The sequence below is a fragment of the Amblyomma mixtum genome, chromosome 8 (assembly GCF_055824585.1).
Source record: "Amblyomma mixtum isolate Tamu chromosome 8, ASM5582458v1, whole genome shotgun sequence".
In the NCBI taxonomy this organism is placed as follows: Eukaryota; Metazoa; Arthropoda; class Arachnida; order Ixodida; family Ixodidae; genus Amblyomma; species Amblyomma mixtum.
In genome coordinates this window covers 125,934,729-125,959,607 of record NC_143019.1, presented here as the reverse complement: position 1 = coordinate 125,959,607, position 24,879 = coordinate 125,934,729, and the positions used below count along the sequence as shown (strand labels likewise).

Sequence of the window (24,879 nt, the reverse complement as noted above, 5' to 3'; positions counted from 1 at the left end):
CGCTTAGAGTGCACATGCTGAATATGTAATAATTACGCAGAAAATTTCTCGATCATTCAGTAACACTCTAACGAAACACCAGAGTTAGTGTATGACATAAAATCCATGTTGTCACGTAGAGGTGACTGCAGTCCGGCGAGCAGGAAAACAGCGAGAATGGCTTGTAAACGAAACTCTTTATTTGGGCTAACTTCCAGGGGAGCACGAAGTACTAAGTACTCCAACTGGAGTAGTAAAAAATATATCAGTCTTCGCTCGGAGATTTGTAGCAATGTAGCATTTTGTTAGCGCATTCGAACTGATGTTCTCAATTTAAAGATAGCGCTTTTGCCGTTCCCGCAAGAACTACATCCTGATATTCATTAATATCGCTGGTGGATTTAGTGCACAGCAAAAAAATGTAAAGGCCTCAAAAGGCTGTCTTATGCAACTCACGTTGTGATAAACAGAAAAGGTACGTCCTCCTTTCCTGTCCCTGGCCGTTCAACAATTTCATTAGCAGAGGGATCCCGCTTATAGGCAATCAGTGATGGTTAAGTTAGTGCAATCGCTTTTAAAAAAATTAGAAACAGGTTCAGAATATGTCGTTTATCTTCGCAAAAAGTGGCGATCATTGCTTTTTTGCGCAAACACGGTTTGTAAACGTTTAAAATTCGAAAAGCAGAATCGATATGGCGTATTAATGCTAAATGAGCGCTAAAATTTTCCGTGCTGTAAATTACTTGTTCTAAGTTTTAGAAAATTTATTGAGTCTATAGAGACCAAGCCCGTTACTTTCCTGAATGAGCTCAATTTGGAAAGGCCGAGCTGGAATATCCAGAGGGGCGACGGCCACGTTTTGAATGCCTTCTTCGGTGTGAAGACACATAAGCAGCAGTGCCCTCTTAGAGCGATTGTTACAGAGCCGTACTCTTGGAAATCAGAAGTTAGCAAGTTCTTGCAAGTCTAGCTTCATCGTCATCATCATCAGCCTGACTACGCCCACTGCAGGGCAAGGACCTCTCCCATGTCTTTCCAATTAATCCTGTCCTTTGCCAGTTGCGACCACCGTATCCCCGAAAACTTCTTAAGCTCATCCGCCATCTCAAGTCCACTTTAGCAAGTTACAACCTGAAGATCTCTTGGAAGTTAGCAGTGCGCCCTAAGTGGTTGAGGTGTACCGCCAAGACCTGTGTCGTGGGAGTGTCAGTGGTTTTTCGGTAAATATTTAAGAACTGTTCTACTTAGTGTCACATGATGACTTCTTGTTGCATTTCGTGACAGGAGTTACTTGTCCGCCAGTGTGGTCTTTGAGAACGGTTGCGGTCTGACAGTGGCGACTTGTTTAACATTACTTACCTGTTACCTGAACTCTACTATTATTAGTTTTCAACAGAAATGTTATGTCCGGCATTGAGGCATTTGTACTGGCTCTTGTGTAGTTCCTGTTTTGTGTTACATCTTTCTGAAAGAACTTGACCACCTGCTAAACCTGATTACGGGTAATTATTGTGTGGCTCATTTTTTTTAGATTTCTCAACGATTTCTTCGTCTTTTACAACTAAGGGACAATAACTTTGCTCTTACTGCTGACTCGGTCCTGGAGCGGGATAACAAATAAGTTTGGTGTGAACATCACGGCATCTAAAAAACTCTGGAGCCTTTGTGCACTTTTGAGCGCGAGCCATAAAAAACCAGTTAGCAGTTTCAAGCAAGTTACGAAGTTTGTTGAGTTCTACAATGCCCCTCTGAGCTATGGTCTTGTCTACATAAGGCAGACCGGTCATTGCTTCAATGAACGTTTAAATCTGCCACAACTAACAACCTGCCTAAGCGTTGTTAACGTTGCCATTGTCATCGACATTTCGCAAAAACTGAAGTTACTGGCCGCTCTAAAGGGCAGTTAGCAAGGGAGCTTCTTGAGCCATCATTCATTATTATGTTGGGAAGCTGCAAGTGCTTAAGTCACGTCGGTTGTTTTGGTCAAAAAGAATCTGTGTTGTTAATTGTCGAGTAATTTCTTCGGCGTTGCTGTTCGAAGGTGGCTGAGATGAGTACTGTTTTTCTATGCTCCTTTGATCGTCTCTCAGTCCCTAAATTATCTTACTTCAGTTTACCTTGATATATAACCCCCTCCTCAAATGAGTGGATAGCTGGGCATGTTCGTTTAATTCCTACAGCGGGTCCTTTCGCTTCCAGTTCTTTCAATTGCAACTTAGCGCTAGTTCTGTGTCCCCCTCATGGCCTTGTTTCTCTAGCACAAACCCTCCGCAAAATCATTACAGTACAGATCGGCCTGTGTTGACATTCATTCCAGATGCCTAAATTATTCGGAGAAGGAACCAGCAACAAAACTAAATTTTCTCATGTAAGTATGCGCACGAGCTGTGAAGCTGAAGTATATTAACTCGTTTTTTAAAACAAAATTTTTGCTTCAGTTCTCGGTACACTCCGACGAGCAAACCCAATGCAAGAGAACCACCGCACCTGATAAAAAACCTCTGGGAAATATTTGAAATTTTTAGTTCGAACGGTACCCAGTGGAAAAACTTCATTCCTACTAACCAGTACTGTTGCCCCAAGTGAGATTCCAGCCAGCCCAAAGCGAGCAGTTTTGGTTGCTGGTGCTTCAGAACATCCGGACATGGCAGCAGCCTCTCGCATTATGCATGTTTTAAACAGTCGGCTTCATCCCGTTTCATCCGTCGTCTGCGGATTGCGTCGTCTACGGCGGCAGTAGTGCTGCCGCCGTAGCAAATATACCCAACAGGACCTTGCACCCTGATAAGAAAGCTGCTAAGGCGGCCTTAGGGGTAGCTAAGAATGACGTAGGAAATAGAAACGCTCCGCTATGTGGCGAATGGCGCATTTATGTGGCCGCACACGAAAACCCTAAATCCAAGGAAACTGTTTCATTTTGCATGAAACATTTTTGAAACATTTGAAACATGTTGCAGTTCTTACGAGGACGACATGACGCATTTCAATTTTTCACTAGCAAAGCATCCGCACTTTCAAACCTCAGTATTATTCCTGTGGATAGATATCCACTTGCATTGTTTCTTCACCCGACATACGCTCTGGAAATCGCCTCAGTTTTTTTTTCTGAATTAATAATCTGCTCGTATTATGGTCTATGGAGAGAGAAGTTGGTTAGGCGGTTCTGAGGTTTGCGCTCGCTTGTTCACTTTGTGGTGTTCATCTCGTGATTACACAATGTGCAGGCTCGTTGAAGCAAACACGTAATTGACATCATCTTTCTTTCTGTTGACAAAGCATATTAACGATGTGTTCCTGCAGACGGGGCATGCAAGCCGTAAGAGACGCAATCCTTCGCGAAAAAAGCAATAGGAACAACTCAATTATTGGAACATTATTATCCTTCCTGTGTTTTAACAATTTTTGGAAAATAATTTCAAAATGTACGAAAAATTTTTTCTCGACTACAATACGTTTACTAACTGTATTCCAAGAAGTCGGTCCCCAGCACTTCATCAGGAACAGTATATAAGGAACAATTTAAACAAAACATGGTAGTAGAATTGTTCATAAACGTCAAGATATCCATTGATCAAATAAATGATGCAGTCCTGTTGCATAAACGAAGATTATATGGGATCAGAGGGAGACCTTAAATTTCACCAACTGGTACTATGATATCATGAATATGCCCAAATAGGTAGCAATAAGTCCCCCCCGAGATCGGTACCTAGCGCCGTAGCACATTTTTACATCTTCAGTGTCGCTTCAATCTGTCACGTCAATAGCTTCGACAGCGTTCCCCGGCACTCCCGGAAATACAGGACTTACTATTTCCGCCGCTATAGACGAAAATGGCGTTGGTGAATACTGTGAGGTTAGGCTACACGGTACAGGAATATCAGCACAAGAAGGTTGAACAGCTGCGGCCGTAGATCGGTTGGTAGAACACCGTGCGCCGAATTCGGAGGGCCTGGGTTCGGATTCCACCAACGGCACTGAATTTGTTTATTCTTCTACTTTCTAATCTATAATCGTTCAGACATTCAATAGTTGCAGAATTGATTTCCTGTTGATTGACTCAGCAATTAAAAAAATGATAGAAACATTCACGTATGCTTTCCTTGGTTTCAGTGATTGTTGAATTTTCATTTGTAAGTGTTATCTTAACATTGTCACTGTTTATATTCCTTGATTTTGTTGCAAGTATGATATATACTTAATCCCGCAACTGCCTGCAGGAAAGGTTGTCCAAAACTTGGTCAAGCGCTCTGTACGCAATTTTGCTCAGATGGAAAATTAAGATTGTATAATATTCCTCTTAATGAGAACCCATAATTGCTTTTTAATTTCGTGAAGATTCTTTGAAAGGTCCTTGGCCTTTTAATGTGGGAATCGTTTGATTTGTATGCTTCAGTTCCTCTACTACTATTGAGATGTGGAGACTATAAACCAGAAAACTTGTTACCGTTCGCAGTCTTTTCAATTCCCTTCGCAACTAATTATTTTGCGTTCTGAAGTCTCTGTTCCTCTCCTTTCCAGCTCTATTTTGTGCGTTCTAAAAACCAAGGCTTTTCTTCAGCTCTTGTTTTTCCGTCCTGAGACTCCGTCAGAAAATTCGGGCAGGCAAAAAATGTTAGGTCCATTAAAGGTGCAAATTAATAGTTACATAATGGCAGGTCACAGAGACATATTTGTGGTCGTGCACATATCGAGTAGTTTGGAACCGTAATAATAACAAACAAATTATTCATGTGATAATCTGGGTTTGCAGCAACCTCCCATGTGTCGTGCCTTACAGCTACGCCGCTGTGCCATCTCCGTTCATGCAATGTTCCCGCCTGGCATTAGTCGCAGTACGCGCAACGAAGGTATTAAAGCAATGTCACAGCGGATTAATGCTGTCCGGCAATGCACTCAGAACCATCCGATCTATTGCGAAGTGGTTATGGCTCGGTAGCCCAGATGATTTCGCTGTAGGCTTTCCTGGAGCGTGTGTGTTCCAGCTGTGTCAGATTCCCCGTTAATGTTGTCTTTCCTCTTCGCGGAGTTCTTAACCTAACGAAATCCAACGTGTCGCCACGCAGAGGGGCTGTAGCAACAGAAAAAAACCCCGCAACGTTGTCGCCAAGTCAGTGCACCAGAACAAAAACATCACTTAAAGTTGTAAGCCAGTTCTTTTTTCATAAAAAGTCTCTAAGCTGAACTTATGAACGCTGTTTCATTGCGCACCTCGGAAAACGCTCACATCTTTCGTTGCATTTTTGCTTGCATGCGACAATTATACAATACTACTAAAAGAAGGGAGAGACCGCATCTTTTGCAATGGACGACCAAACGGCTAAAGGACGAACTTTTTAGCTAGCTACTGATGTCTGTTTTTGTTTCTCTCGCCGTAAAAAAGCCTCCAAGCGAAGTAAGTAAGATTCAGCTCTATCATCATCATCAGTCTGACTACGCACACTGCAGGCCGAAGGCACCTCCCATATCTTTCCAATCAACCCTGTCGTTTGCCAGTTTCCGCCACCCTATCCTCGCAAAATCCTTAATCTCATCCGCCTACGTAACATTCTGCCGCCCTCTTCTACGCTTGCCGTCTCTTGTAGTCCACTACGTTACCCTTAAGGATCATCGGTTTAGTCTTATATGCTTTTGTTAATCCCTGCGTACTCTCTCTAGCTTTTAAAGTGATTCTGAGTCACGTCTCTTTATTATTATGTTGAGCCTTACATGACAAAAGCTGCAGCAAGCACGCAGACAAACTACGAACAAAGCATGTCCAGCCAACCCTTTGCCTGCTGAGAATGCAGCGCTTTCAGCACACGCATACGCACACATAGAACACAGCACAAAACAAGAGATGCGTTATGCTGAAATTATCCCGAGAAAAATCGAAATACTATTCAGAGCACTTCGTATTTATTGCTTTTAGGAGTCACTTTTAGGAGGAAGACAAGGCATAAAGCAGTTGCTTTTTGTTTGTTTGTTTTTGTTTTCACGATCGAAACTTCTGTCTGCTTACTTTTTGGTCAAAACTTCTGATTCATTATGCGTAATTGGACGCGATTTTCTGCCGCACTGCTCATCGTTCTCAGGATTATTACAGGATTATGATTGTTTTAAACCAGTGATTTTTGGAGAGGGTGTTGTGTGTGTGCAAGCGTGTCGTGTCGTCGTTGCTGAGATTTGATATGATCAGCAAGCTTTACGCCGAAAGCAAACATAAACGATGTAGCAAGAGCTTAGGCAATGTTGACATCAGTATCCATCAACAGTGCGATTTTTGTTATCTTAACCTTGCAGCCACCAAAATAGGTGAAACGTGATCATTGTCCACACATCCAGATTTCGACTCTGCCGAACATCAGCTCATGCAAAAATATGCAAAGTGTTCAACTCACACTATGCTATGAACGCAGTCTGCACCGGTTTCGGAGGGATTCAAACAAGCACAGTGTGGCTGATGCACGAGCATTCGCGATCGCACTTTCTATGCAGCACGGGTTTAGCCGCGAGCGTTAAAATAGACACACGTGTTATCGTTTCCATCGACCTGCCTATCCTTCATTTCACCGCGAATTGCGCATACTGGATGACACGTCCTACATAGACGCTCCAATTCATACAGCCTTATGATTCCGAATGAACGACAAGAAATTGCACTCGTGGGGTTGGAACGTCTTATGGATGATGCCGGGCGACACGTGCTCGCTTTCCAGACAGGATATTATTAATGTTGCCATACTGACGCACTGACGCAAACAATATGTTTTCACACGCATCGTATCGACGTGTGGCCTTCTTGTATAGGACAAGCAAGTATGACTCCATGCAGCTGCATGCGAACGAACACGCCGGAAATTGCAGCTGCGCTATGGCAACCACCGCTAAATTGCTTACATTTGTAGGGACATCTTGAAATGCAAGGTTGCCTGTGCATCAATTAGGTTAAGTGTAAAAGACAGATTTAAATATGATTTGTTCCATATGTGAAGCAATGTTTGAAGTTCTCCGAGACAGTCTCAAAGTTTGCGAACTGGTAACCGTAAGCTTCGAGCCTAAATAGATCTTTACTCCTCTCTGCCTCCACGCGTGGCACATTTTCACAGCTTTGTTTGTGAATTTTGTTTCAACGCGGAAGCACTTCGCGCTGAGCGAAAAAGAGTGTAGCGGAACAGAAATATGAGCTCTTTACTCCGAGCTACCCAAGACGCGCTTCACGCAAGGTGCGCGTTGAAAGCATTTTCTTGTAGTTGTAGCGTTGATGGATAAACTTCTTCGCTGTCGTAGGTGCGGCTGCCAGAGTGAAATGCTTCGGACGCGTCGAGACCCAGTGGCGCTCGCTGTTGAGGTGAGGTAGGAGAGCTGAAAATCCGCTGTAGTGCAACGCAGTCCGCACTGCGGTATAGGCTGAAGATTTTAAAGAATCCGATTCCGTTAAGTTAGCCCGGTCGTCAATTGGTATCCCATACTTAAATGCTTAAAAAAATCGTTTCTCCTCATTTTTCTTCTTCCTGTTAGTACCTTCCGACGTGAAGCAATAATCTTTTTTTTAATATTTTCATCAACGGCATCATTTTGACAGTTCCCTCCGCAGAATTCCTAAAATATGCGGACGATATCAGCATATTTTTTTCGGATGATGACATAAATGACATTGCGGAAAGCGCAAATCACAGTCTAAAACACCTGTATGAATGGAGACAAGTAATGGTTTGAAAGTAAACGTCGAAAAGGCAAAAGTGGCTGTTTTTAGAGCTAAAACTAAGACAGTAAACCTAAAATCCATAAGGTTTCCGCAGAAGACTTGTTTACCGCAGAAATCCCCGGCAGACCTATCGTTTCAAACAATAACACGCCCACAGAGAACTTATCAATTTTCCTGAACAACTATCTTGCAGATATTCCCACCCACCTCCCTTCCTTTGTAGAGGATACATCGCATTTTCTCCGCATAATAGAGTCTCTGAATGACGCTTCCATTATCCCGGCAGATAGCATACTTGTCACACTTTACGTCGCCGCTTTGTACACAAATATTCCCATAAATGAAGGTATCGACGCACTCTCCAAAATTCTAACTCGAAGTCCTCACCCGCACGAAACTGAAGTGTACCTCACGCTACTTGAATTGGTACTAACACTCAACTACTTTGAATTCGATTCTCACTACCTTCAAGTATTTGGAATAAGCATGGGCACTCCCTTCGCACCCACCTACGCGAACATTTTTATGGGGCTACTAGAATCTAAACTTCTAAATTCATTTCTAAAAAAACCACTTATATACCTGCGTTACCTAGACGACATTTTCATGATATGGGAGCATGGGGCTGAGACCCTGAAGGCATTCGTCACACATTTCAATTCATGCCACTCCAGCATTAAATTCACCTTCAACTCCCCGAAAACGCAAGTCAATTTCCTTGACACCACTGTCCATTTAGAAAATAGCAAGCTCAAAACCACACTTTACAGGAAGCCTACTGACCGACAACAACACTTACATTTCACTAGCCATCATCCAAGACACTGCAAACAAGGTATATTCGTAGGACAGGCAACGAGACTAAGAAGAATATGTAGCGACGACGACGACTACCTGAAACACCTCCACTCGCTAAAAAACGCACTAATCACCAGAAATCATCCACAGACAACCCTTAATAATGCGTTCCAACGAGCAACCACTTTGAAACGAGATGTAGTTCTTAAAAAAGAACAAAAGCTAACAGTCAACGACCTCCTGCACTTAGAACGAAATACTCAAACGCGCTGCCAAACATAAACAATATCCTGCGGAAATACCACCCCATTTTAACTGGTAACGACCGTCTCAAGAAAATATTTCCCGACGCACCAAGGGTAACATACAGACGCAACACAAACCTGAAGGACATCCTGGTGCATGCTAGGCTCGGTAAGAAACCACCACCGACAGTAACTTCATGCTCTCGACCTAGATGCAAGACATGCAAACATTTACAAAGGGACACTACGGTTAAAAGTACGGCAAGCGATTTCAGTTTCAATATAAAAACTAGTTTTGACTGCACATCGTCCAATATTATCTACATGCTCCAGTGCTCCTTCTGCCAGAAACAATATATCGGAGAAACCGGGCAAACAATGAGTGCCAGATTAAACGGGCACCGGGCTGACACAACACGGAATGAACACGGCAGTGTCGACCCATTTTAATCAACGCCATCACAAATTCGACGAACTCAAATTGTTCATTCTTCAGTCAGGCTTCAAATCGACTAGGGACAGAAAATACAGAGAAGCATTCCTAATCCACAAATTTAAAACACTGCAACCAACAGGCATTAACATGTCCAGAGGAAACCTGGAATCTCTCAGGTACATTTCAGGGTTAGCATCATTTTAAATTAACAAATGTCTTGCACGTGGTCAGACCATTTCCTAGAACCTCGCATAAGTATATTATCTTTTCAGGAGGACACAGGGGCGCGATGGGGGGCGCAGGCGTGGAGGTAGACAGGGACAACCCCTTGTCCCTGTCTGCTTCTATGTCCGCGCCCCCCATCGCGCCCCTATGTCCTCCTGAAAAGTTATGAACCAACACGCCCAAATACAAGTACTTCTGAGTATACTATCGCTCTTTGCACCCTTCCCACGTCATATCTTTCACTGCATTTCTGGCCTTCTCTCCCTCTCCCTTTGTTCACCTTTTTTTTTCTCCTAAACCCCTACTATCAGTTCTCGGAAACCATGACATTCCTGTTACCCCCCTCTACCCCCCCACCTTTTGGCTTTCTCTGAACTCGAGCCCTCCCCCCCCCCCCCCCCCTGCCTTGTCCTTCCTTGGAAATCTCCCCCCTTTCGTTCTCCTTCCAGTGCCAGCCTATTTTGTTTGCCTTGTTCTCATCTCCCTGTACCATGCTGACTAATCCTCTCATCTGAGTTTTTCAGGTCCACCCAGCGCCAACCCCCCCCCCCCCCCCCCCCCGTCGCAGCCCCTTCAAAGCCTTTGTTCATTAAACACCCTCGGGATATAAGTTTTTCCACTATTGCAGCTTAACGAATCAAGATTCACCTCCCTCCCCTTCCTGACACGCATCCCCTCTCACACCACTTTCCTTCCCCACCCCCGGGGCCTTCCTCCTCGGAGCGAAGGCCCTATTTAATCCCTGCCAATGATGAACGCTTTGCCCAGACGAAGACAAGTCCCCTTGTCGAAACGCTGGCTCAAGCAACCTGAGGTTTTCCCCTCCCTTGTTCATTTTGTGATCGCCAAGGACCATCTACCGCACCCTCTCTCTACCATAAGCAAGGAAATGTATTACAACTGAATCCGTTTAGAAATCGTATGAATGTTTATGTTCATTACCTGTTTTATTCAATCAAAAATTTTCTTCTTGAGGACCAAGTAAATTACATTGCAACAAAAATACCTCGGTTACTTGGTATCATTTATCTATGTCCTCAAGTACTGCCAGTCAATGCGCTGCTTACAGTGTATCACTTGCTTTTTCACTCCCACCTTAATTATTGTAGTGTGGACTGAGCTGCAACATGACCACAATACCTGCAAAAGGTAATCTCTTACAGAACTTTCTGAGGATTGTTGAAAATGTACAGTCTGTGTCAGAAGTATACAGCTCAAGGGGTCTGCCTCTGAGCCCTCCAACGCGACTCATCTCGCATAACCAGGGAGCTTAATCTCACGAAGGAGGGAAGAACTTAAGTCCTCAATCCTTTCAAGATTAGGACTGTCAAATTATTTGCTTAATAAACACTATTAATAATATTATTAGAAAAATTACTTTACGTTACAACGTCCACATGTTGATGAATACGTAGCGCCACTCAGTCGCCAAAATAATTTGCGATACAAAAGCTACCGCCACTTTTGACACTGCCCACACAAGGCTGAGTGCAATCAAATAGCAGAGAACAACTCGGATTTGTTTACGCATAGCTAAAGAAAACAAATTTTTACGTAGTTGCAAAGGAAATTGAAAAAAAAAATGATTACATAACATAAAACCCACTACGACTCAGATGACGCCTAGCAGGACACACGCATCGCTAACACCAAAAAATGTTCCTTAAGATATAAAGGATTTATTCTCATCCTTCCTGTGTTATCGCGGAAGGCAACTCACATCCCCATTATTAGAAAAGGCCAACGTGGACTGGCAGCCAGAAGATATATGAGCTATTGAGGATATCTAGGTGTCGTGTCCGGTCGCTGTGTTGAATGCAGCGAAGACGCACACGGTACTTTTAGACTTCGTTTATTTAAAGCCGATGAGGGTGCGACCAGCGTCGACCGAGGCAGGAGCCGAACTGGCCGCCCGAAGAAAGGAGGGAGCTGAGAAGCGTCCACGGGAGGGAGTGGCTTCCCAGAACAGGAGGAGGGTGCGGGGGCGCACCGTGGGGGGGCATCTGGTGACAGCGTGCGACGAGGGGCAAGTGTCGTTAGGAGGAGGATTGAGTGGTCGTTAGGAGGAGGATGCGAACTGTCGTTAGGAGGGGAATGCGAGTGGTCGTTAGGAGGGGGCGCACACACACAAAAGCAATAAGGGGACACAACACTTCCTTCCCCCTTAGAAAGTTGCCTGGTATCGTGCAGGGGGTCGGCGCTCACGCGTGGAGGCGCGCTGGCTTTGTGCGCTCGGGGGAGAAACACTTGTAGGCTGGCTGTTGTTCGCTGTGTCTCCTAGGTCTGTCCTGGGCGAAGTCTCTTCTTCCGGGAAGAGGTGCCAGGCTATGTGGGAAAATGGTGCACGTGTTCTCTCCGCTGGCGGACAGCTCTCAGACGGCGTCGTAAATCTACGCAGCTGGTTGAGATGTCGGCGTGCTACTGTGCCATGTATGTTGACGAGCCAAGAGCGCAGGCCTATGCGTCTGACAATTGTAGCTTCCTCCCAGCGTGGCTTTTTCAGGAACTGTCGGGCGAGGACGCGCTGCCCCTCATTAAGCGTGCCGCAGCGCGGAATTGCTTTTTCTTCCCGGAACGTCTCTGCCTTTGGCTCGGGGAGGATGGCTGTGAGCTGGGTTCGCATTTCACGCTCGAACATCATTTTCGAGGGGGTCTCGCCTGTTGTGCTCTGAACCGTCGTGTGCTGCTTGAAGAGAAAGCGCGCAAGGCGGCGCTGCAGCGAGCCTGTCTGATCTCTTTCAAGGGCGCGTTTTAGCTCGGCTACGTAGCGCTCGGCTTGTCCGTTTGTCGCTGGGTGGTAGGGGGCCGATGTAACTGATGAGATCCCGTTGTCGCGATAAAACTTGAGGATCTCCGCAGACACAAACGGTGTTCCGTTGTCCGACACTACCTTGCGCGGCAGGCCGAACGTTGCAAATAGTGATCGGAGGTTGTCAATGACTGCTGCTGAAGTCGTCTGTCCCATTTGCCTTATCTCAAGCCACTTTGTGTAGGCATCTACGACCACAAGGAAAGTGCAGCCCTCAATTGGTCCTGCAAAATCAATGTGCAGTGTGTGCCATGGTGTGTCTGGCTTTTCCCATTCTGGGACAGGAGCTTTCGGCGGGGCGCTCCGGCTGCTCTGGCAAGGCTTGCATTCTCGCACCACTGTTTCGATGTCGTTGTCAATGCCAGGCCACCACATGTAGCTTCTGGCACACTTTTTCATTGCAACGATGCCCCGATGTCCGGCGTGGATGAGAGACATAGCTTGTGCGCGTAGTTCTCTCGGCATCACAACTCGGGACCCAAATATGATGCAGCCGCGATGGGTGCTCAACTCTGTAGCTCGCCTGCGGTAAGCGTCGAAGTTGTCCCCTTTGAGTTTATGCACGTTGCCTTGTTGAACAGCTGTGTAAACTAGCCGGAGAGCTGCGCACTTCTGCGTAGATGCTGCAACTGTGCCTGCTGTAAGCGGAGGTTCTGGCAGTGCTTCGAACATCAGAACGTCTCCTGGTGGAAATGGTTCGTCAACAGTTGCGTGTAGTGGCAGACGGCTTAGCGCATCGGCGTTTTGATGTTTACTCCCATTGCGGTAGACCAGAGCGTAGTCGTACGCTGAGAGTTTGATGGAATGCTGCGTCGGCTCGATGACACCTTGCTGCTCCAGTTTGTCCAACTCTTTTTCAACTGAATCTCGGAGAGCAAACGGCACCGGCCTGGCCTTCAGAAATTTGGGTTGCGCGTTGTCCAACAACTCCAGTGTGACCGGGGGCCCTTCGTTTCCTGGAATCTCTTCCGAGAATACTCTTTCGTATTTCTCTTGCAGTTGCTCAACCATGTTCTGGCTCGGCGTCTGGTGTATGCCGCATATCATCACGCCTAGTGGAGAAAACCAGTTTCTCCCTAGAAGGCTTGATCCTGTGCCCTTCACAACAAGCAGAGGTAGCGTATGGGTCTGGCCGTTGTAGTTAACCTGCACGTTGGCAGAGCCCAATAGTGGCAGATTCTGTCCTGACCACGTTCGCAGGTACGTGTCGTCTTGTTGCAGGGCGGGTGCGTCAGATGGCCATGAAGTTCGGAACGTGTCCTCACTGATCAGAGTACAGGCTGCGCCGGAGTCCACCTCGAACTTAATCAGCTGGTGATGTACGCTTACTTCTGTAAAAATCTTCGGTCGCGTGCCGAGATTCATGGTGTTCAGGTCGTACAACACAGATGGTGTTGCTGATGTTGTTCCATGGAGATCAGATAGCGGCGTATTCTCTGAGGCGTTGACGCTGTGATTAGGCTGGGAAGGTGACTTTATCTTGGCAAGTCTCCGTTTCGTAATGCATGCTCTTTCGATATGCCCTCGCTTGTGGCAAAAATTACACGTGGCTGACTGGAATCGACATCCCTGGGGGTTGTGTTGGTCGTCACACCGCCAGCAGCGTTGTGCCTTTTTGACCGATTTTACAACAACAGAAGGCTTGCGCACCTGGTTGCTTGTCTGGTGTACCGGCTCGGTGTTCCGGCGAATCCCTCTCTGCTGGTGACCGGCGCTCTCCGCTCGAACGGCGATGTCGTAAGCTTTGCTGAATGTGAGGTCCTTCTCAGCGAACAGGCGCTGCTGCAGTGACTCGTCACTCAGTCCGCACACAAATCTGTCGCGTAACATCACGTCCAAGGGAAGCATGGTGGTGTTAGCAGAAGAAGCTGCGTCTCCCTCCTGCCCGGTAGCTGTTGTCGACAGCGTTCCAAAATTGCAGTCGGCAGCGAGCTTCTTGAGCGCGGCTACGTAGGCGCTCACAGTTTCTCCTCCCAGTTGATCTCGTCGTTGGAAGCGAGCCTGGCTGTAGACCTCGGATGGCCTTGGGTCGTAGTGCCTTTGCAGCGCTTTTACGATGTCGTCGTAAGACACTGCCGCTGGTGTGCTTGGCTGAATAAGGGCGCAGACAGTATCGTAGGTCTGCTCCCCGCACAGCGTCAGCAGGTTGGCCCTCTTCAAGGCTGGGTCTGTGATGTTGTTAGCTTCAAAGTAGAACTGAAGGCGTCCAACCCACGATGACCACGATGAGCCGTTGAATTCTGGTATCTGATTGGGAAACCCTCGCGTAGCCATGGCTTGTCAATAGCGTTGCGTAGCGCGGGTCGAATCCACTTTCTCGTCGCCACTGTCGTGTCCGGTCGCTGTGTTGAATGCAGCGAAGACGCACACGGTACTTTTAGACTTCGTTTATTTAAAGCCGATGAGGGTGCGACCAGCGTCGACCGAGGCAGGAGCCGAACTGGCCGCCCGAAGAAAGGAGGGAGCTGAGAAGCGTCCACGGGAGGGAGTGGCTTCCCAGAACAGGAGGAGGGTGCGGGGGCGCACCGTGGGGGGGCATCTGGTGACAGCGTGCGACGAGGGGCAAGTGTCGTTAGGAGGAGGATTGAGTGGTCGTTAGGAGGAGGATGCGAACTGTCGTTAGGAGGGGAATGCGAGTGGTCGTTAGGAGGGGGCGCACACACACAAAAGCAATAAGGGGACACAACACTAGGTATGAAGATTTATGCCGCGTAAGAATGACTCGATTATTGAAGAACGCTCTGCAGCCGTATGTGCTCGCTACAATCACACTGTAATGTTCGTATTCGCAGCTATCTTCTCATTATTCCAGCGCGCATGTGAGGAGAAAAAATTATGGTCGATTTGCGTAATTAGACCAAATACGAATTAGGTGGGCTAGAACTTCGGTTTTTTTTTCTCGGTTCCGATGTTCAGATCCACTGTTCACGAATTGCAGTTGTATTCCTGCCGCTCCTGGCGCAGTGTTGCAGCTCTCCAGCGATGAGCCACTGCTCTTCCATGGTAGTTGCTGTCATCTTCCCCAGCAGCCTCTCAGTATTAGTGCTGCTGCACTGAAAGAGGCTGTCGAAGGCATCTTAAAAAACAGGTTTTCGAACGTCACCAAAAATAACGTTAACCGGGTACCTCTATCATGCACAGCATATCTTGTTCAAATAGTCCACTGCGTGAGTAGTAGTCTCCATGAGTGTGAATATATTGTAAAGAAGCCAGTCTTCTGTTGTTATTGAGGAATCGGAATAATCCTGTAACTTAGTGTGCCAGCAACTGTCCCCGCTGTGTCTGATGGTTAAAAAATGAATACTGTTGTGTTAGCTGAACGAATCGTTGTTTGGAGGCATCGGTATGAGATAATGCGCGAAATAACTTAGGTGGAACGAATTTCTCGGTGGCCTGTGTGCCAGTAAAGCGCTTCGCCTGTCTCTCATCACAAGCAGCTCTGTATTCATGTAACATTCCATGTCGAGCATTTCCGATACTAGACGTGTGATTGGTGATTTGTCATAAAACGGGATGTATTAAAGGCGTGAGTTTCGTCCTTAAAATCGCCCCACGAAGCTACACCTGGATTCTTTCGCATTCTTTGGCTTCGCCTATTTCGTGCTATGTTTTACCTTCGGTACATTTCGCACAACGTACCGAGATTTTAGAGCCAAACCATTACTTAATACGGTCCCAATAAAGAATCTTCTGTGAAGTCGCCGCGGTGGCTCAGTGGCTATGGTGCTCGGCTGCTGACCCAAAAGACGAGGGTTCGATCCCGGCTGCGGTGGCTAGTATTTCTTTGGAGGAGAAATTCTAGAGGCCCGTGTACTGTGCGATGTCAGTGCACGTTAAAGAACCCCAGGTGGTCAAAATTTCCGGAGCCCTTCACTACGGCGTCTCTCATAGCCTTAGTCGCTTTGGGACGTTAAACCCCACGAAACCAAAACCAAATCTTCTGTGAAGCCTCGGAGTAACTCGGGTAAGCTCGGGCAAGTCCGGAGAAGCGTCCCGCCAGTTGTAGCCAATGTGAGAGTTACCTTATGGGTGACCTTGACTAAACCTATTATAGGAACAGCCCACGCAGAAATTGGATAAATATTGCCGCGACTAGGTTTCGAACCCGCGGCGGCTCGAACAGATCAGCTTCGCCGGCGACTGCACGGCAACACTGTGCAATCGCCACCGCGGATTACGCCTCGTGTTATTGCAACACACTCTTGCGCCGGGCATTGCACATCGTCGCGTTCTTCAGCTTTAATCTGTGGCGCGAACAGATCAGATTAGCTTAACCTCGATAAGAGCTGAAGCCCAGTCTAATATCGTCGCCAGGCGTGCGGTCTACATAGCAGTGAGACAACCAGGCTAAACACATGCTTCCTACTCGATTTAACTACGTTAAAACTCGAAGCCTTTTTTATGCTTCGGAATGTTTACACTAAAAAATGAAGGCAGGTGAATGTTCATCGCAAGATTGCTTCAGAGGTTCAAATCCCCAGGCGTGCTGGATACACATGGTCTTGAATACATATACACATTCACATACTAGATGCACATACGTTTAGCAGCGGAACGCTAATACTGGATCGCGTGTGCCCGAGGCATGAACATACGTTAGTAGGACATGGCAATACGCGACTTAGCAGACGCTATATTTATTGTTGTACTCATAATGACTCGCAATTTCATGAGACGCGGGAGTCTAAACGCTTTAAATTACTCTTGGGTTCTTTGTCGCGAGAATAGGACAGGGTAGACGCAGGCAAGGACTCGAGAAACTAGCGACTATCGCATAGCGCAGAGGGACAGAGAGGAAGGTTTCTGCGGTTTCTGAACGCTGCCTGGTTAAGTCTCAATTCAAGCACAGAAGTGTCGCCATTAGTTTTGAAAGGGTGCTTACCTGCTTCACCGGGAGTAAGAGCGAAGAACGCGACGCAAGCGATGATGCTGGAACAAGAAAAAAAAACCACAATGTCCTAAGCAGCTGTACCATCTGTCCCCCCCCCCCTCCCCCCTTTCCTGCTTTGCCGAGGCTGAAACACAGAATCCACAGCGGATGTCTCGCCGCCTTATCACCGATCGGCCCAGCTGGTTTGGTCACAGCGCAAACTTCCGGCATACTTAGCTGCAGTCAGTAAACGAAAACCGTGGCAAAATGCTCCATTCGTGGGATAATTGACCGCCAAAACAAAAGGGAGGCTCAGATGGGGCAAGCATGAATACACGCCTCTCTCTAAGCGGCACCACACGTGTGTCACATTAGGAAGTGTGCTGTGCGCCTCCTACGGGAAGAGCTGCAAGACTTAGTCGTTACAGTGGGGAAAGGGGGCTACTGAGCTCTCAAGTTTTTGGGTTTTCTTTTGGTCTTATCAAACGGCTATGATATCGTTACTTGGGGCTGCGTTCTGCAATAGGTACTTGCAATGCACTAAGAGGCACATGACTGAGTTCGTTGTATATATATGGGAGCGGCCACTGCCCTGGAGGGGACGTACACTGTAAACACAAATACGCCTATATGGGAGTACAGAGGGAGTAGGCTGTCCTCTGTGCTCGCTTGTGTAAAAGGGAGCGCGCTATAGGCCGGCTTACTGCGTTTTTGCTCCTTTTTGTTTGGAGCGTAGCACTTACAATACAATGAATACAATCAAAATCCCGGTGATCAAACGGGTCACGAGTTGGAAAGTCACCCGTAGCCTAGCACATTAAAGACAGTGACAGAGACACTGCGCACTACGCAAAAACAAAGTACTAGCGTGCTTCGGTCCAGATCTTTGTCAAAGCGAATCACTGTACTCGGTCTCATACGTCAGGTGCAACGCTCGCAAACCTAGCGGGCTATGTTGCATTGCATATAACTGCGATTAACAAGTAGTGCGTTCTTGTGGTGAGCGAAGAGTATCAGAAGCTATGCCTTCAGGCTTATTACAAGCTGCATTTGCAATGAGCTTGATTAAACGTGCTCTTCTTGCTGACGACAAGCTGTCGTTTTCTGTTGCCTCAGACCACTCGGCCACTAAACAAGCGCGCAGTAACACGCAATCCTTTTATATTTTCATGCACACCACTTCCCTACCTTTCACAGCGTTGCACCTGATGTATGAAACGTAGTACAGTGCTGCAAATGCTTCGCAAAATAAGATAAATTTGCGAGCATGTTCGAATGCGGCGATGTCTCATTTGCGGGGCTCCGATTTTGCAACATGACGTCTCTGTTCTGACGGTTTCTGAATATTCGGGAAAGTGGACAGGTGCGCACCAATGAAAGGACAATAGTACGGCTGACGGTCGAAGCACTACCGGTAAATCCCGGCGCCATCCAGCCGGTCTTGCAGGAGATGCACCCCGATGTGTTGCCGTCTCTTCCCAGCGCTCAACATGCTTTCATTTTGCGGCGTCGGTGATGCGGCGCTTTTCCGAACCCCCGCGTCAAAAGCCTGTGCAGAGCTGGCAGTGTTCTTTGCGACAGCCCTGAGTGCTTATTCTGTGTAAGCCAAGTGTTCGCACGGCGAGAAGAAGAGGTTTTCTGTGGCCAACATAATGTTAGTTATGTGGGACAGGCCATATGAGCCTATTATTTAGCTACGAAAAGAGGTCGTCAAAATTTGCACCGGCCAGTACGTGGGATGGGTGAAGACATCTCCACTGGGCATCATAACAACAGAAATGTAATTTTATTAAAGAGGTGTTTTTCTCCTCTATTCACTGAGTGATACGTGCACCCGGGCATTAATAATTACGGGTGAATGTGAATAGTACGTGTACGTGCGAAGATGCAGTGCTAAGAGATGAAGCAACCAGCTATTATGTCGTCCTTGTTGCAGTATTAGTTGAGTTAGCTTTGCACAGAATAGCTTATTCTGTTGCCTTTGTGAGGATGTTATACTAGGTGTTTCACCTAAGACTTTGCGCAATTTTTGAAAATCGGCTTTTTGATTTAGAGTTTCTTCGGTTTAGCAGTGTCAGCCGTGTAGTACATCACAATAAAGGTAAGGTGTGCTAACCAGCAGCCTGATTAACTAATATTGAATAGTTAACTTTTAACTGTTAATGTTAGGCTCCTTAATTATTGCGAGGCATATAGATCACGGCCAGTAATACCCATATCAGTTTTCAGAATTTAGAAAATGCGGTTACCCTGGGCGCTGTGGTTCCACAAGTTTCGGTTACAGGCGCCAAAATACATGCGCTTGCGAAAAGCTTGCAGGGCAAAGCAACCTCTCCACTGGACGTAACTCATCGAAATAGCCAAAGATTGTTAGGGCAGAGCGCCGAGGGTAACCGGGCTTTCGAAATTCTAAAAACTAACATATATATTAATTACGCCGGGCTAGACGTCTCTCAGTAATTAAGGAGTTTACAGTAATAGCTAAAAGTTAACTATTAAATATTAGTTAACTGGCCTCTAGTTAGCACGTCTTAGCTTTATTCTAATGTACTACACGGATGACAATGCCATGTCGAAAAAACCGCTCTTCTAAATCGAGAAGCAGATTTTTAAAAATTATGTAAAATCACGGGTGAAACACTTTGTATAATGTCGATGGCTCGATTTTTTCTTCCTGGAACGGATTTAGTCGGTTTTTCTGCTGAGGGTTACAAATGTTATATGCCTAGTTTAGTTTTGGTCTTTCGAACAGCTTGCATGCCATAAACCTGATGTTTGTCTGCAGGCCCCCTACAGGAATCACGATGTTTAACTTGGTTTGCTGGTCCTGCAGTCAATATGTAATTCGCAATCTAAGTTCCGGGTGAGGATTACTTCACGTGATTTGCACTCCGGCAAGCACTCAGTACTATAGTCTTTTATGCCGTTTGGAGGTAAAATGAAATGAGTTGAGCAATTCGCCTCTTCATCTTGTTAGCATCGACAGGTCTTAATTTTTCCGCAGCTTTTGGAAAAAATATACTAAGGCGTCTTGGAGTACCAGGTATGGGCTACAGGATTCAATTAGGGGTCATCTGTTTGATCATCTGGTGATATGGACAAACAAGGTAGATGAAGCAAATGAGAAAAAGTATTCATCCGAAGAGAGCTCAAAATATTGGAGCACCAAGTGCTGAAAATTCTGGAAATTTGCTGACTAAGGTTTCTTAGCACAGAAGGTTCTGTATTAAGATTTTGTATTATTATTTGCGATGTTCTCTGTCATTAGTCGCACGTGTGTATTTTAATTGAAACACCGGAGTAAGTCGAAGTACTCTAAGTTTAAGGGAAATAATGTTAACTACGTGAATATCGGCTAAACACCAAGAAAAACTCCCGCGCACAGGACCATTCATGTTCAATATGATGCTGATTAGAAATAAGTTAGTTTTGGATGGTAGGTGCTACATATAAAGGTCGTATAGACGATGTAGCTCACTGAGAGAAGACTCATTAAGCGACGTGGTGGCGAGATCATCAGTCGGCGAAATATTTCGCCATTCACTGTCAGCATAGCTAGGCGAGAAATAAATAATAAATGTAATGACCAACGTCTCACTGATTTGAAAGGCTGCCCACAGGTTTTCCGTGTTCCGAGCTCGTGCACACTTCTCACTTTTTTCTTCCATGGCCAGCGTTTGGAGGAATAAAAAAAAAAGGCGCCGCAAAGACTAACACCGCTCCACCCGCCAGGGTCGCTTAACCTAATGGTGCTTGGGCGGCCGCCGAGCTACGCAGCCGCGTGGAATATTTATGAAGAAGGCGCTTCGGTGGTCATTGCGTCTGGGCGGCGCCTGGGGCGAGGACGCCGTGCACAGACACTGCAGTGTCTATAATGGACCACAGCATATCGTTAGAGCAGCAGCGAGAGCAGCCTCGTAGTTTTTGTCCATCCACTAATCGTGATCCTTCAGTGAGACTCGGTTGGAAGCGGATTCGGAGAGCAAAGTTTTAGCCACGCAAGCTTCCCTAAGGAGCCGCGAATAGATGCAGTTACACATGAAATGTTTTGGGTATGGGCAAGATTTGGCAGACGCTGGCTGAATCGGCGAAAAGGAATGTGCACAGCCCGTAATTGCGATAAAAAGGCGAGGCTTCGTAAAGCCGCAGAGCCATCTCGAAGCTGTGTGGTCAAGTTCTCACTTTGGATCCCTAGCTTTCAAGAGCGTAGCCTGGGGGGGTTCGGTGTGAGAATACCCCCCCCCCCCCCCGTTTTCTCAGCACTGCATCCCCCCTCCCCCCTTCCTTTCGGTCTTTTTTTCGCCCATGCTATTCACACTCGTATCGATATATTAAAACGTAAAAATAAAAATAAGAAGTGTGTCGGTTAATTCCCAAAAACGTTAATGTACGTTCTCGCCGCTCAATAATAGGAATCGGAAGTTATTGCAGAAAAGAGTCACTCTTCTTCGCGATCACACGGCGTATGACCATGGGCGTCCGGAGGGGGGGGGCAAGGGGGGGCAAGGGGGGGCGGTTGCACCCCCCTGGAAAATCACTCACTCGAACCGTGAGTGATGGCCGCACACCAGGGGCGGTGGTGCGCTCAGTCAAAAGGGTAAAAGCAGCCCCGCATGGTCACATCTGCGAAATGCCGCGTCCGGGCGTGCGTCGTTCCGCCGTTTTCAAACCACGCCATCGTTAGCTCTACTGAAGGGCGACCTGTTCCAGACATACAGCGGCACCGGCGAGCATGTGTTTCGAGCCGCCTTGAGATGGGTGTCTGTTTCTTTGATCTCTAGAGAGATAGCGACACGGAGGCAGACAGTGCACGGGGCATCTTGTTTTCGCCTATGTCGTTACGCCGGTCACCGATGAATTCTTAAGGAGGGAAGGACAAATCAGCCGTGTCCACCCCCGCTTTGTCGGGCTGCTCAGGGGCAAGCGGGCGATGAGTTGGCGCCGCCGCCGCTCGCTGTCTCCTCCGATCCACGTGTAGCGCAGTTCGGTAGAAGCGCCGCTTTCAGAATCTCCGGCAAAGGGGATTAGCTGCTTTTGTTCACGGCGACGCAGTCTCCCGAGGCGCCCCCACACCAGCGTTCTTTGCGTCTTCTGTGAAAACCAGCGCCTTTGGTCAACGCAGCCCGATGGCGCCTGCCTGGCTCGCCTGTCACCTCTGGCTGGGCCTCAAATCACAACAGCGCCCATGTACTGTGCGTGTCAGTGCATGGTAAAGAGACCCAGGTGGTCGACATTACCCGGAACTCTGTACTACTCCATCCCTCATAGCCTGAGTCGTTTTGGGGCTCTGAACCCCATAAAAACACAAACAAATTTTCCGACCGGAGTGGCGAGTGTCCCTTCCCCTCGGAAGTTGCGCGGCGTTCCTTTCACCCCCAAAGTGCGCATTCGGGGATACTGCGGCAAGTAAGCCCTCGCACGTGTGCGCGCCTCTGTGTTTGTGCTTGGGTGTTTTTAGTGGCCGGTTGTCAGCGAAGCTGAGAACAACCAAGACAGCGGACGAGAAAACGACGAGCGGCGAGCAGTGTGTGTGGGGTTGCTCGACTGTGCGGATGCGCAAGCAAGATGGAGCGAGGTGTATGAAGCTGCGAGCGTGCATTTATCTTGTAAATAAGTTTTCGTTGTATATATAGTCATCTTTTGTTTTCAACGTACGCGTTCAACAGTTTTTCCAATCAATGTGTATGATGAGTGTGCACCGAGAGCGTGTAATGAAGCACAGAAGTGAATTTATCACACGTGTAATTACGCAATTCGCCCAGAAAAATCCGAGGCGCCTACAGTTGCTGTTCAAGGAAGACTGACTGAGTGACTGTAGTTGCGTGTTTGCGAACATATTGTGCTGTGTGCTGGTCATCAATCCGGGTGAGTCGAGAACCCGTATGCAGGAAGACTGAGCACTCTTCTCCACGAAGTGATATAGCATCTTTTTGCATTTTTTATTAATTTTAGTTGTTTCTTCGTTGATAAACTCCAATGTACCTCTCCTAGCCGCGCTTTAATTTGCTGTTTGTAATTTTTCTTTCATGTGTGCATTTTGTTTAATTTTTATTTATATATAAATAAATAAATTTACTCCGCAAATAGCGCCTTTTTGCTACGAACATACCCCCCCCCCCCCCCCGGGGCACCAACGGGGCCCCCCCCTGCAAAAAATTCAGCGGACGCCCTTGCGTATGACACTTTTTTTAATTGTAGGCACGCTTCACTTTAAAAATACCTTTTCAAGTCATCCTAGATTTTCATGCCTTGCATTGCTCTCAAATCATCATAAACTATCACGCAAACAAAAAGGCTTTTTTTAAAGCGCCTCTGCGGCCGGGCGCAGGTTTACATGAATGGGATAGAAGTTTTGACGAATGCCATTCGTTCGCAGTTGCTGACTTTTTTGCAGAGCAGAAGCTTCTGTGTCCTTGTATATTATGTGAAGATATACTACATAGCGGGGATATTTTGGAGGAGTGCTTTTTGTGAGCAAATAAATGTTAATTGCGAATTAAGTCTTTGGAGTTTTGCGTGCACTCGTATTTTTATGTGGATATAACAGTGAACAAAACTAACCTTTCGGCTTTACTGAAGCAGTTATGGTTTTAACGTAGGCTCTCTTTATTTTTTACTGGCATTGTATAACACAACCTGGAAAATATTTCTCGCTACGCCACTGGCAGCTTTCATTCAAGGACGACGTACTACGGCGTTCATATTTCGTGTGTTGCATCATCTGCGAGTTTTTGTAGAGACTGAACTTGAAAGGTACCTTTTTTTATGCTGTCATTCGGTTGAATAATATGTCCGTAGTCTTTTAAGGCCCTGTATACACAATTATACTGCAGTGAGAAGTCACAGCTTTAGTCAGAGTTTGCTACGCCTATCACTGGTTTACATACTCAGCATGTCATTATATATGGTTGGTTTATGGGGTTTAACGTCCCAAAGCGACTAAGGCTGTGAGAGACGCCGTAGTGGAGGGCTCCGGAAATTTCGACCACCTTGGGTTCTTTAACGTGCACTGACATCGCACAGTATACGGGCCTCTGGAATTTCTCCTACAAAGAAATTCAACCGCCGCGGCCGGGATCGGACCCACGTCTTTCGGGTCAGCAGCCGAGCACCATAACCACTGAGCCACTGCGGCGGCTATGTCATTATATATAAAAGTAGAAGCTTAACCACGCGTGCTTTATTATGACAGACAAGGCGAATTTGCCGTTTTATTTTCGGTTCATGCCGTCAATTGAAGCTGTGGAAAAAGTTTTACTGCAGAGAAAAATTCTCGCTGACCATTCTTCACTTGCCATCCAGTAACGGGTAACCCTTCACCACCAAAATTGGTGCGTCTTCACAAATCTCTAGAAAGAGCTTTGGTGCAACTAAATTCTACGCTTCCTGCCAGTAGGCATCTAGCTGCAGTTCAGCAATGCGTGAGTGAGTTTCTGAGTGTCTGGGGTCCTTACTAGGAGACCTTCTCTCCCGGATTTTATTTAAAAAAAAAACAAACTGCTCTGTCGGAAAGAAAACTATGTTCAAGAGCATTTTACATCAGGCCGACAACTTTCTGCTTGTTCAATCCAGACAAAAAGAAACCGAATTAACGGAGCATGAGTATATGGAATCAGCTGCCTATAATTTCCACCACAGCGGAGAACGAGTGGTCTAAGAGGCGGTTACGCGGAAAAACGTGCATGCGTTTCCGAAATATGTGTTTCCGAAGTACTGACATGTCGAAGCAAAAGAAACAACTTCTCGCTAAAAAGGGCAAACGATGTCCGTAGTATGTGAGCGCAGAGCTCTTACTTGCGACAGTATGATCACACCTGAATGCTTTAGAAG

General features: G+C 46.7%; 1 protein-coding gene across 3 annotated transcripts in view; it reads right to left on the bottom strand.

The window, feature by feature from the left end:
* The window catches only part of LOC149334240 (uncharacterized), a 100,041-nt gene that overhangs the window by 10,098 nt on the left and 65,064 nt on the right, over positions 1 to 24,879 (bottom strand). The window contains exon 2 of one of the 3 annotated variants that reach the window (XM_089555093.1): positions 17,062 to 17,108. The exons of the other annotated variants lie outside the window; for them this stretch is intronic. The gene's annotated coding sequence lies outside the window, so the exon portion shown is untranslated. The remainder of the gene's footprint in view (positions 1 to 17,061; positions 17,109 to 24,879) is intronic. 3 annotated transcript variants of the gene reach the window in all.